Genomic DNA, 14,369 nt, shown 5'->3' with positions numbered 1-14,369 from the left:
CAAGTTTTAGTAGGGATGTTCAGTCATTAAATGCATGTTGTTATTGTTATAACAATTTTAGGCTTAAGGCTAGTGAGGGCAGTTCCAAATTTAGAAGAAATAGAAGACGAAAATCAGGATAAATGGAAATGATTCACAGAGAGGTCCAATATGATATAGCTATAACAAACTTGGGCACATTGTTAAGTTATATAGAAAAAGGAATGAGAAGAATAGTTTAGTAATAAGACTGATATCAATATAGAAAAGGAGAAGATATAAAATATGTGGGTGAAGGAATCAAAAGAAAATATTGATGAAAAATTTGAGAATAGGTCTGCACCCTCTGTTGGGGTTGATTCTTGTAGAAACAAAGAAGATATGCATGGTACAAGGAGGATAATGAAGCACATATATTTTGTGCCCCCCTTATGGTTCAAATGATAAATTTATTTTAACATGGCAGAGGTTAGGAAGTTAGTTTTGGTTGATACTATATTATTTCATTGGCCTAGAATGTTGATTGGGTTTTTTAATGATAGAAAATATTAGCTATTTGTAGTAATGGTAAAGTATATTTATGGTTGGTAAAAAGGTATGTTGCTTAGAAAGGAAAAAATTGGCTTATATAAGTATGGATCTAGAATATTATAGAAGACTGGTCAAGCCAATAAAGATGTAGTAAATGTTCTAGAAAATGTTATGAAGATTGTGTCCAAATTGGAGCTCCTAGATATAGTAGTGTTAAAGGATGAGGCATTCACTTAGTGAGCCTGAGTTATATCATGTGCATTCATGGCATACTAAAGAATCCCCCTATTTTCAAAAAATATTGCCCTAAAATCCTTTTTTGTCACCCCCTCCCAATACATAGCCTGAATTAGAAACCCCCCTATTTTCACCAGATATTTCTTTTTTTCATAGCCTAAATTAAAAAACCCTCTATTTTCACCAAATATGAAATATACTGAGCTCATTTTTTAGGATATTAAACTCCCCAATATGATTGCACGTGATATAATATTGCCTAGCCAGTGAAGTTGTGTGCTAAAGTAGGTTGAAAATGAATATTGTTAGCGAAAAGTCTTCAAGATATGAAATCTAATGAATAGAATATGTTGAAGAGACCATTGAGAAGACTTAAAGAAGAAAAAATGAATATAAACAAGGAACAAGAGAAATTGAATTTAGAAATATAGAAGTACAAGTAGTTGTGCAAACTTAAGGCTTAAATTTTGTCTCCTAGACTGATATTGTGGTTTCTTTCAAGGGGAATAGTGTTGTATGCAATTTTCTTTGTATGAAAGTTATCCCTATCATGGGGAATGCTGTAGTGAGCTGAGTTATTTCTAGAAGAAGGAAGATAGATTCATGGAAAAAATAAAAGTTTATGTTTGATAAAGTTATAGTTGTTACACCCTTTGTCCTTTGAAATGGGGATAGAGTTCAATAGGATATCACTGTAGTATGTTCCTTGATATTAGTGGAATTTTTTTTGTCATCAATGACAAAGGGAAAAAATACTAGAAAATTGGAGAATGTTATCATTGATGTCAAACCTGTATAGGAGGATATTTAGAGAATATTGTTAGTGATTTGTTGTATTTTCATTGATGTCAAACTTGTTATAGATGGAATCTGGTCCATATATGGTCTTATAATGATGCAAGTTTCTTTGTCTGGTGTTATTGTTGAGTTTGATGTAGGTTTCTCTATTTGGTGTTACTATTAAGTTTGATGTAGGTTTCTCTATCTAGTGTTGTTGTTGAGTTCGTGTTTTTCTTCATAACAAGAACTGGTGTTCAATAGTGTATACATTCAGATGTTTATATAGTGCTTGGGGGATATGTATAAAGAGCATCTAGAAAGTTATAGTTGTGGTAGGTTCAATATGCAAGAATGAGTATTTACTGTCCAAATAGAAGAATATTTAATATTCATTTAGATTATGAGGAGTATTGTGTGCATATTTGGATACAATATTAATATTATACGAGTGGTGTACTATCAAGTTTACAGGTCTTCTAATTACTCAGATGATGAAATTACTTATTTCCTCTTACTAATAGTAAGAGTGTCTATTAGTGTTGGGTACAATTGTCGTTGCACCAAAAGGTCGACCTATCAATGCCTGCTACAACCACTAGACACATATAATCCACAAGAGGTGGTTGAGCCATTTCACAAACCTACCGCTTGTGATGCACAGAGACCAATGGTGCACACCTTGGAACAATCCCCCTTCAGCGTAAGTGGGGTTTGAACCACTACCCCACTCTGATACCATTTGTTGGGTATAGTTGTTGTTGCACCATAAGGTTGACCTATCAATGCCTACTACAATATGCTTGGTGGGTTATAGATATTTCAATTCAAGTATTGAGGTTTTGAGGATATGTTTGTTTAGTTCATGTAATATTTCAGTTCAATTATTTGGTGGTATTTATATTCCAAAGGTGAGTTATATTGGTTTGTGTTTGGTATGTTCAGTTGTGTTATGTTTTTAGTGTACCTGATTGGATTATCATGTTTAGATCATACTTTTTTGTCTGGGCATGGATTGTATGTTGAGTTAGAATATTGCTATGGGTCTCACAATGGTTTGTGGATATCTGCATTAAGTAATTTGCATTGGAATATGTTTGGTCCAACTAGTTATTGATTTTTACTGCTTATCTACATGTTACACTTGGTGTCGAATTTGGAGGATGTATTAGCATGTTTAGTTCATTGGATTCAACTTAGAAGGATGTGTTTTGTAAATTTGGGTCTCCTAGAGTTGAATTCATTGAGTATTTTTTGTTTGAGTGGCCTATTTTTTATAATATTATATACTCTACTTGTGGCCAACCCTCAACTAGCTCTTTAAATATCTAACTTGCATTTAAGGAGTGTGGATGGATGAGTTGATGGATAGAAGGTGTGAAAATTGATTTTAAGTGAATGTGACTAATGTGCAAGCATATTTGATATTGTAGATGTGTGAAAGTTAATTTATGAAGAGATTTGATGATTATATATTTAGTGTGACAGTTCTCTAAGACAATAGTTGAAGTTAGATGTTCCTAAAATGATATTGGTCACTTGACATAGTGAGTTAAGGATAATTTCATGATTAGGAGATTTTTTTCATTTGATTTCTCCTATTCTTTATATTGTCAAAGACAATTAGTCTCTTGGAAACTCTCTATATCTTCCTCTGAACCAAGCAGTTTAAGTTGTGCAAGTCATTTTATATTTCCCTAAGGTTGTGCACCTTAATCTTGAAAGTCCATAAAGTTCATATTGGTCCTTGGTAGTGAGACTAAAATATTGTAATCATTTTTTTTTATATTGTGAGTGTGATTCTCACCACATTTTTCCTTGTTGGGTTTTCCACATATATCTCGTGTTCAAGTGTTGATGGTTGATATTTTGACTATTGATGTAGAATATAGTTAAATGTTTCTTAAAGTTTGATAGAACAATGTTTAAAACATCTGAATTGATTCACCCCCCTCTTATCTTGTTGTGTGTTCAACAAATGTGTGGAAAAATAAAAGAGAAGAGGGAACACTTAGTTGAACTAGTTGTTTTTCCAATAGAAAAAGATTTGGGTTTGATTGTAGACTCTAAAGAATTTTGAATTTTTTTAGAAAAGGAATGATAGAAGAAGCTAAGAGGAATGTAAGATTAATATTAAGAGGTTATTGAAAGAAAGGAGACATGGGAAGGATGGAGAGAATGAATAAATTAAGAGGTGTCACTGAATTAACAAAGAATGGTAAGATAAAAATAAACAACATGGGATAAGCAAGAAGAGTGTAAATGGGGAGTTGAGTTTGTAATCATAGAAATAACAAAAAAAGAAGTTTTTATTAGCAAAGATGTACAAATGAATTCATTAAAGAAATAAATATGATTATTTATTTTTTAATTTCATTTATTATTTGAATTTAATTTTTTGTTATGGTTATTGGCTATGAGATTTGACTTATCCCCAATCTTATTTGTGTTAAAATTACCTTGACATAGTTGATATTAAATACCTAAAACTAAGTTACTAAACCATATAAAGAGATATAAAAAATAATTTTGACTATCATTCCTACAAGGGAAGATACCATAATTCATTTGATTATAAATAATAATAGAATTGTACCATGAGAGTTCACATCAAAATTTGAAAGAAAGATATGACAACTAAAAAAAGGAGAAATACATTGATATTGATCAATAAGGCTCTAGGTCGAGAAACTAATAGTTACATCAACAATGAATTCTTAAGATAACTATTTACTCACAACAATAAAAATTATTTTATTAATACTTTACCTATTTTATTTTAAAGGGTAAACTATTTATATCCTAATCTATGAACTTCTGAGATCACAAAAAAGGGACCTCATCTATTATGAAAACACTTAGCAATAACAATATGGGGAGTGAGAATAGAGGAGTGAGCAGAGGAGTGGCTAGGATTTCAAGAGATGGGGAGAATTTAGGGGATGATGGGGATCTAGATGATTAAGGAGGTGCACAAAATTTCCCTAGTGGAATGTATTTTGTTTGTGTTTTACCTCATGGGGTGGGAGAAGAGCTCATAGCCTTTACTTTTTTAGAGAAGCTTCAGTTGTCCCCTTGTTTTTTTTTGTGGGACCTTGAACTTTTATATGGGGTCTCATTATTTTGTTCTTCCTTGCCATGGTCTAGATCTCGATGCCTAGAGGTCAGTGAATTGTATTTTTTATTTTCTTACTACCATTCTTTGTTTGAGAATTTCTTTAGTTTTCTTTTGTGTTATGGACTATTCTTGGGACGTGAGGTGTTCCTACCTATAGGCCTTTTCTTGGTGTACTACAGGTGATCCCCTTTCTTTTTGGGGGTTTCAAAGCCCTAGGTTTGGGTTAAATTTCTTTTAACCTAGTAAATCTTCTGCTTTTTGACCCTACTATGATCTCGGTTGAATATATTTCTTTAAGGTCGTGGATTTTGGGCTCAATTTATGGGGTTTTTGTGTGGATTCATAAGTCTAGTTTGTTTTGGCCTATTTTGTGGTTAGTGGTTTTTGTTGGCTGGAGGCAAGATTGTGCCCCACATTTTCCTTTGTTTTTCTCATCTTGGTCAAATTAAGTTTCTTATTTATGCTTACTAGGGTTTATGGCTAGGGATTTGGCCCTTTTTGTTGCATGTATGGCAACAACAATGGCTGCATCAGCCTTTCTTGAGGACCTTCCTGATGTTTTGGGTGTGTTCTTTTACATTTTTGTGGGGACTTTGTCTGTGGGTGGAGGGAGTTCATGGGGTACTAAGGTTGCACCCTTTTGTTGATGATGGTGTTCCTTTTGGATTTGTTGTTTTGTTTCCTAATGCGGGTCAAGGATTTTTTTGCTTTCGAAGGGATAGTTACCATATTGGAGATTAATAGAGAGGGCTTTTCTTCCTTCAAGCCTGATTTTGTGATGACTATCAACCTCCTTTGGTGGTTGGTATCTTCTAGGGTCTTAGTGCATTCTCACTTCCCTCCCCATCCTCCTATGTGTTTTATTGGGGAGATGCACTTACGACATCTCTTCTGAGGATTGGTGAGCGGTTTTCTTGGTCCTAATTTTTTTGTGGAGGCCTCTTCCCTTATGCCCTTTAGTTTAGCCCACCTCTGATCCTAGGTGGCACTGCTTCAAGTGAACCTACTGAGGTGGATCATGATGCTTTGTTTGCATGTTTTTCTTTGGTATTTCTTGTACTAACTCATTCTTTGGGTTTGTTTTGGGACTTTCTGAATGGCCCTTCTAGAAAAAGGTTGTAGGAAGCCTTTAAAAAATCCATTGTAAGTTTTTTGTTTCCTTGGATACTCTATTTCTAGCACAAGGGCTTTTATTTAGATGATGGTTTGAGGTTCCTATCTAAATCCCTTTATATTGATTAGGTAATTTTGTGGGTTTGAGAGTTTTGTTCCCCCTTGTTCATTGTTCTGGTCAAAAGCTCCATTCAAAAAAGGGTACATCCTTTTTTTGTTTGTGTGGTCTTGGTGACCTTAATACTTGTCAAAGTGCCCTTTTTCTGCGCCTAAATGGTTGTCTTGTAATGTTTTGAGCCTCTCCCAATTTTTATTAATCTGAACACTTAGCAATAACACCACAAATGGGCTTTTACTTTCAATATTATTAGCAAGAATGAGAATACCACATTTTAACCATCACATTGTGTTGGTATGATAATTAATACTTATTTACTTGTAATAATGGTGAGTAATAAATTAATAGAAAGTAATTTAGTAATCAAACAATGATGAAATAAATATTTAGGTGAGAAAAAACAAATGAAGTGAAAAAATCTAAAAGTGTATACAATTCATTGGCTCTCATTTTTTAAAGGAGATTACCATCTAAATTTATCTAATGAAATTTTCTTATGATTCAACTAGTATAAAGTATCTTTTACCTCCACCCTACTCAAACATTTAAGAAGAAGAATGAACACTTTTAATCCATTTCAAACTACTTGTAAGAATATCTTTACCAAGCAAAAGATTCCTTCTACTATTCTTTTTTCTCCCATGTATTATTACATTTGTCCTTGTCTTGGGAAGAATAATTGTTTACTTTTATTAATGACCAAATATATTTATTAATCCTTCTAGATTAAAAACATAGTTCAAAAAGCTAGAAGATTTCAATCTTGAGATTAATAATCTAAAAAACCTAATTAGGAAGAGGCTAGAGGGCCAATTCATGAAGTAGGTAGTCATTATTCACTTTAGGATATGACAAAACTAATAGAGTAACACCAAAGGTTAATAGGATAGAAATAAATAAAAAAATGCAAATAACCTTAAAAAATACAATGTTATGAATAGTGGAATCTCTTAAGGTTTTCTAGGTATGTAATTGAGAAAATTTAATGTAAGTGTGAAAAGTAACTTTTAGTAGACAATTAATTCAAACCATAATAATTACATAAGATATTTTACTTTTTATAAGTAATGACTACAATTTTCACTAAAATGTAGGGCATCGTTAAAATGTATGGGGCATTCGTTGGAAAATAATTCTAAAAAGGGAAAAAAAAAAAAAAGTGATCTAGTAGTAGATCACTAAAAGTTATCTATCCTTGTTCATATAATAAACAAATTCCTAGTAGTAAATTTAAAATGTATGACATGTACAACATATTTAATAAAATAAATAAAATGTATAAAAATATGTTTTCTTTTAGAATTGATTTTGCATTTACTATTTTCAATATAAATCAATAGGAATAAACAAAAATGGCATTTGGATAGTTGATTATGGTAAAAACAAGTTTTGAAGGGACCCAAAACCCTTTACAATTGGTCAAAACCAAGATAAGACATGGAACCCTAAACAAAACTATTAAATGCTGCCAAAAGAGAAAAATAGAGAAAAAGGCAGCCCAGCACTAGCAAAAAACTTGCAAAAGGCCAGAGAGAGATTGAGTAAAATTAAACCAAAGACTTTAAATTCTCAGTGATCTTTTCCTCCAACTAATTCATGTTCTGAGTAACTTTCTTGAAGTCCTAGATCTCCTACGATGGTCTCTTATCCTTCCTCTTCAGATTAACCTGAGTCCTCTTGCTAGGACCCAATTACTCTTCATTGCCTTTTTCCTTCTCCAGATTTAACTCCACCACCAAGCTAACTTGGTAACCCTTTTCCATATTCATAGCCATGGTATTCATGCTTTCTATTATGGTCTTGATAACACTATGACTATGAGACATGATGGAATGGAGAGAATCTTTAATGCCTTTAAATTTCTTCTCAAAGGCTACAATCTTATTCTCATAGTCTTTTTTAAAAATACTATAGACATTTGGACAATTATTAAAAATAAAAATTGGAATTAGACTATAGGCTTATTGTTCAAATTTTTTAATTTTATACAATCTTTGGTTACACTAATGAAAGAATAGAATTCGATTAATACCTACAAGAACAAAAAAATTGAACTAGTATACATGTATGTAGTTAAATTTAATGACATTTATTAGTTCTTGCCAATGCAGAGAGAATTGCATTTATTCAGTTCTACTATTCAATTATTTTAACCAATCATTTCAAAGAAATAAGGTTTTTGGACCAATGTTCTATTGTTTATTTTTAATTCCTATTTTAAATAATTTAAAAATTTATTTTTCGATAGAACCAATCTTGTATTATTGGGATCGATTTTGGGTTTTGAAAGACTTGTGTTTAATGGATTTTGTAAACCTTATTAGTTTTAATATAAAGGGAGTCGACCCTTGTAGCAATTATCAACAACAACAAAAAAAAATGATTTTTCTATATTTCTATTAGTTTGAGCAAATAGAAAATTCAATTTTTCAAACAAAATCATAAATTTATGCATTTACTTAAATAGGATAATTATACAGTGACATCATAAACCATATACTGTCATAACCCTTTGCTGCAAGGAGGACCAAGAACATTAATTTGTTTTTAAGTACAAAGTGGGTTTTCTCTTAAGCTGAGCAAATTAGTCATTTTTAAGTGTAATTATTTTATAGTTTTATGTTTTCTTTAGTTTGTATACAATGACTGTTAGACATGATTTCCACAAGAATGAGAGCTATAGATATATGAAATGGGAAAAACTAATAGAAAATGTAATACTTTTATTTTATCTTTGCTATTATTATTTATTTATGTTGGCAATTTGGAGGAATTGATTATGTGTTGCATTGATATTTGTCATTGATGTCAACACTAGTTGTTTTGCTCTCTACCGAGTTCTGGTAGAGTGGTTGGACTTTGATGTTGATCTGGAGATTCGTCTATGGTATTCTTTGACATATTCCGACTGTTGGAATTGGTTTGGTTTGGTTATTCATTTCATTCAAATGTGTATCTCATTCAATTGGTTTGGGACTTGATGATCCGGAAGCTGTCATATGTTCTAGTAAGACTTTTGGTTACCGGTAAGGGTTTTACCACCAGAGCTTTATTTAAGATCTTTTGATGGATTTGATAAGTGTTGTTGGTGCAGATTCTAGAAGGTTATCAGGATGCTGTTGGTTATCATGTTCATGTTCTAGTTGATTGGTGGTGTTGCATTTGGCTTGTGGTGACCTATTTTAGGTTTGGTCTTATTCTGTTAGGTTATGGACTGGTTTGTGCAACATGTTGGTTGATGCTCCTGATGCGTTACTGGTTGGATTTATTGATTGGTTTATGTTGTTTCGGTCCTACACTGACTTGGTTTATCATTAATTTATAGGATTATGTAATAGATTTATTGTATTATGTTTTAGGTGGCTGACCTAATTATTTAGGTCTTGGGTTGATATATATATGATGTAAGATCTCTTTGTAGACCTTAGTCATGGGCTATGGAATTATATGTGTGCGAATAAAGTTGTAATCATATACAGAGGTTTTGGTCGATCGTAGGTAATCGAATTGGGTTTGTGTAAGAAGTTTAAGACCTTTGGTATTGAGATTAACCAGAACTGTACTCGAGCATAGGAGATGATGTTCTTGCAGTTCATTCATCATCTGGATTGTATTTTGGATTTCTTTTGCAGTCAGTGAGGCTCATTTTGTGTTGAGCATTGTACTTTCTACAATGTGCGAGCCCCTCTTACTGTAGTCACATACTTACTGCAAAAGTATCATCTAACTGTGGGTAGGCTTCCCAGCATGGTTTTGCCCCTTACTGGGTTTTCCACATACAAATCCTGGTGTTATGTGTTGTGGATGCATAGTATGTTGTTTATGGTCTATGTTTGTGCTTAATTGATATATCTTCTATTCTAGTATTTGGTTTATGCGTTCCGGTAAAAGGTTTGGTGTTCTTAAAGTTTTATAATCTATTGACAACTGATTCACCCCCCCCCCATCTAAGTTCTCGACCAGTTATCTTAACAATTGGTATCAAAGCTTGGTCCTCTCTACAGAAGCTTAACCGCTTGAGGAAGATCCTATGGCAAATAATTATTCAACTTCAATTGCTTACCAGAAGGACAACCCTAGTCTTGAAGGAACAAATTATAGGGTATGGAAGCTTCGAATGGAGACTCATCATAAATGTCTTAGCAAGGAGATTTGGGAGATCACTAAGAAGGGGTATACTTCTTATGATCTAGCATCTGGAAATCTTGCTCTAGAAGACTTGGATAAGAACATTGAGAATGATTCTAGAGATAGAGAATCCCTTTTGAGTACCCTTTCTGATCATCAAGTAATTGGACTAATATACAAATCATCTGCAAAATCTATATGGGATAAATTGGAGACTCTGAATGAAGGTGAACCTACTATTAAAATAGCTAAACTTGATGGTTACTGGGTGAGGTATGAGAACTTGAAAATGGAGGAAGATGAAAGGATTACTGCTTTTATAGAAAGAGTTAATAAAATTGTTATGGGAATTCAATGTTGTGGTGGATCTCTGAGAAAAGATGAGATTGTTTCTAAAGTATTGAGAGCTTTGCTATCAGCTTAAAAGATGAAGGCTATTGCAATTAATGAACTAATAACAATATCTATCACCTTTGTAAATAGGGGTACCTTGGTTAGAAAGTTATCTACCTTTGAGGTTGAAGAATTTGGTCCTCAAGGATTTGCAAAGACTGAATATGCTTTTGATGCATCTACATCATCAACCAACAAGAGTGATTGGAAATCTTTATATTCAAAGGAACTGTAGGAAATGAAGAAAGAAGATGAAGAGCTTGAGAAACTTGAAGACCTATTTGGTACAAGAGTACTTAAAGGTCTGGCAGGAAGTAAGTATCAAGGAAAATCACCTTTCAAATGTTTTGCATGTAATAAGATAGGTCACTTTTCATCTAGATGTCCTCAAAGGAATTCAAGATTTGAAGAGAAAGATAGAAGATATTTTAGGCCTAACCATTAATATTATAGGAAGCATAAGTACATGAGTAACAAAGACAAATCATGCTACCATGCGGATGAGGAAGGTGTGACTGATCACTCTAATGATGAACTGACAAAAGATTCAACTAGTGGATCTGATAATGGAAAGGAATGGGTATTTTTGGCTATCAAGGAAGATGCTCCAAAACCTATCATTCAAAATGAAGAGAATGCCCTTGCTACTAAAGTTGAAGAAAAGGATGAATGGGTGATAGATAGTGGATGTTCACACCATATGACTGGAGATACAAGTAAGTTTCTATCTTTGCAATAATTTGATGGTGGTCTGGTTAGATTTGGAGATGACAAAGAATGCATGATCAGAGGAAGAGGAACTATATCATTGGATGGTAAGAATAACACTGATAATGTCTATTATGTTGAAGGTTTGAAGCATAACCTTTTGAGTGTAGGATAGTTGGTGGATAAGGGATTTCAATTATAATTCAAGGATGGAAAATGCAAGATTATCAACAAATCTAGATAGGAGATTGCAATCGGTACTCAGACTAAAGGTAAAATCTTTCATTTTCACTCTAATGAGAAGGCATGTTGGATTGCACAAATTGATGAGAGTTGGCTATAGCATAAGAGGTTGTGTCATGTGAGGTTTGATTACATTGTAAAGATCGGTTCAACTAAGGCTATTAGAGATATACCTATGATTGTGAAGCCCTATAATCTAGTATGTAAGGAATGTCAAATGAGTAACAAAGTCAAAACTTCTTTTAAGAGTATACAAAACAAATCTAATGATATTATTGACCTTATTCATATTGGTTTGTGTGGTCCTTCTAGAATAAAACATTTTCAGGGAGATAGATATTTCATGCTAATCATTGATGACTATTCTAGAATGATGTGGGTTACTTTTCTAAGAGAGAAGTTTGAAGCCTTTGAAAATTTTTAGATCTTTAAAGATCAAGTTGAGACAGAGAAAGGGTTGAAGATTAAATGTTTAAGGTCAAATCAAGGTGGCGAGTTCACATCCGGTGAATTTAACAGTTATTGTGAGAAAAATGGGATAAGGAGACAGTTGTTCGCACCCCAAACACCTTAGCAAAATGGTGTTGTGGAAAGAAAGAACTGAACACTCTTGGATGCAGCTATAACTATGATGATGGAAGCTAATTTTCCTCATATCTATTAAATAGAAGTAAGAATGACGATGTACACATTCAATAGATTTCATATCAAAGGAGACACCAGTAAGACACCTTATGAGTTATGGTTTGGTCATACACCTACAGTTAAGTATTTCAAAATCTTTGGTAGTAATGCTATATTAAAAGAGATGATTCCACTGGAAAGTTTGATCCTAGATGTGATGAAAGGATATTTCTTGGTTATTCTAATGAAAGAAAAGCATATAGATGTTATAACAAAATATTGTAGAGAATTGTGGAGAGTGCTAATGTCAATGTGGATGAGCAGTACAAAGGTCAAATCAGAACTTATGAGAGGGAACCAGATGTGGAGATGATTATAACTAAACCAGTAATACCTATACTGGAACAAAATGTTGAACCAGTTACCTTGGCAGTATCAAAACATTCAATAGTAACTGAAGATCAAAACAAAGAAACAAAAAGTGAGAAGACTCCTATATATTTAAGGTTAAAACATTCAGAAGATCAGATCATTGGAGACAAGAGAAAAGGAGTGATGACAAGAAGAAGGTTGGAAGCTGAAAACATGTGTTTAATTTCTCAAATTGAACCGACATCAGTAATTGAAGCTTGTAAGGATGAATGTTGGATGAAAGCTATGTAAGAGGAATTAGATCAGATAGAAAAGAACAACACATGCACTTTAGTTCCTCAGCCTAAAAATAAGAATGTTATTGGAACTAAATGGGTTTTTCGGAATAAATTGAATGAAGATGGACAAGTTGTAAGGAATAAGGCTAGATTGGTATGCAAAGGATATTCTCATAAGCAAGTAATTTATTATGATGAGACTTGCTCCGGTAGCTAGGATTGAAGCTGTGAAATTATTTCTTGCTTATGTTGCCCATAAGAAATACAAGGTTTATTAGATGGATGTTAAGTATGCATTTTTGAATGAAGATATTGAAGAGGAATTTTATATTGAGCAACCTGATGGATTTTCACTTTCAAATGACAAAAACATGGTTTGCAGGTTAAGGAAAGTTTTATATGGATTGAAACAAGCCCCTAGAGATTGGTATGCTAGATTGGAAAAATATATTTTGAAGCTTCGTTTCACTAAAGGTAATGCTGATAGTAACGTGTATTATAAGATCACTGATGATGACATATTGATTATTTAGGTCTTTGTTGATGATATCATTTTTGGAGGTGAGGATAAGTTATGTATGGAATTCTCTGATAATATGAAGAATAAATTTGAGATGTCTATGATTGGGGAAATGAATTTTTTCTTAGGTTTGAAGATTACTTGGACTGATAAAGGTATTTTCATCTACCAAACTAAGTATGCTGGAGATTTGTTTAAGAAATTTGTTGTGGAAATTTTTTAACCGGTTGGTACTCCTATGGTTATAATTGAGAAATTGAAAAAGAAATATGTATTGGCTCCGGTAAATCCTACAAGGTATAAATCTATGATTGGAGGTATAAATCTATGATATAATGAATGTAGTTTGTATTGTATCAAGATATTAGAGTGATCCTAGAGAGAATCATGAGAGTGAAATGAAAAGGATTTTCATATATTTACAAGGAACAATCGAGTATGGTTTGTGGTACTTTGAAGATGATGAATTTACACTGTGCATATACAAATGCAGATTGGCCTAGAGATGTTGATGACCAGAAGAGCACATCTAGTGGAGCTTTCTTTCTTGGAAAGAAACTTATGTCATGGATCAACAAGAAACAATTATGTACTTCTTTATCTACCGTTGAGGCTGAGTATGTTGCCGCTGCTACTAACTGTAAATAAATTATGTGGATGAAGAAAATGTTAAAGGATATAAGGGTAGATTTTAATGAACTGATAGTTATTCACTGTGATAATTTTGCTACTACTGACATATCAAATAATCTGGTATTTCATTCTAAGATAAAGCACATATCAATCAAGAATAACTTTTTTGAAGGAGAAGGTGTAAGCAAATGAAGTCAAACTAGTTTATGTGAACACTAAAGAGCATATTGAAAATATCTTCACTAAACCTTTGCCTAAGGAATCATTTGAGTACTTTGGAGACAGAGTGGGGGTTTCTGCCCCTTCGGTAGAGACTTGAGTGATGTTGATTATCATCAATCCAATATGCATTTATCAGAGATATCATTCATTATGGATTGATGTGTTGGTGCTACTACTCAGGGGGAGTAGTTTGCTATGTGGTTAAGAGGATTTATGAGTTTTCTTTGATGTTTATGTCATATTTCTGGCACTAATGTCAAAGGAGGAGAGATATACATGTGAAAAACAGAGAGAACATATCTTAATAGAGATATATTTTTCACAGAGGGAGTTTGATCTATTGGTTCATAACTTCATTATTATATCATCTTGGGG

This window comes from Cryptomeria japonica, chromosome 7 (genome assembly GCF_030272615.1).
Source record: "Cryptomeria japonica chromosome 7, Sugi_1.0, whole genome shotgun sequence".
Taxonomy (NCBI): Eukaryota; Viridiplantae; Streptophyta; class Pinopsida; order Cupressales; family Cupressaceae; genus Cryptomeria; species Cryptomeria japonica.
Note: the sequence above shows the minus strand (reverse complement) of the source record.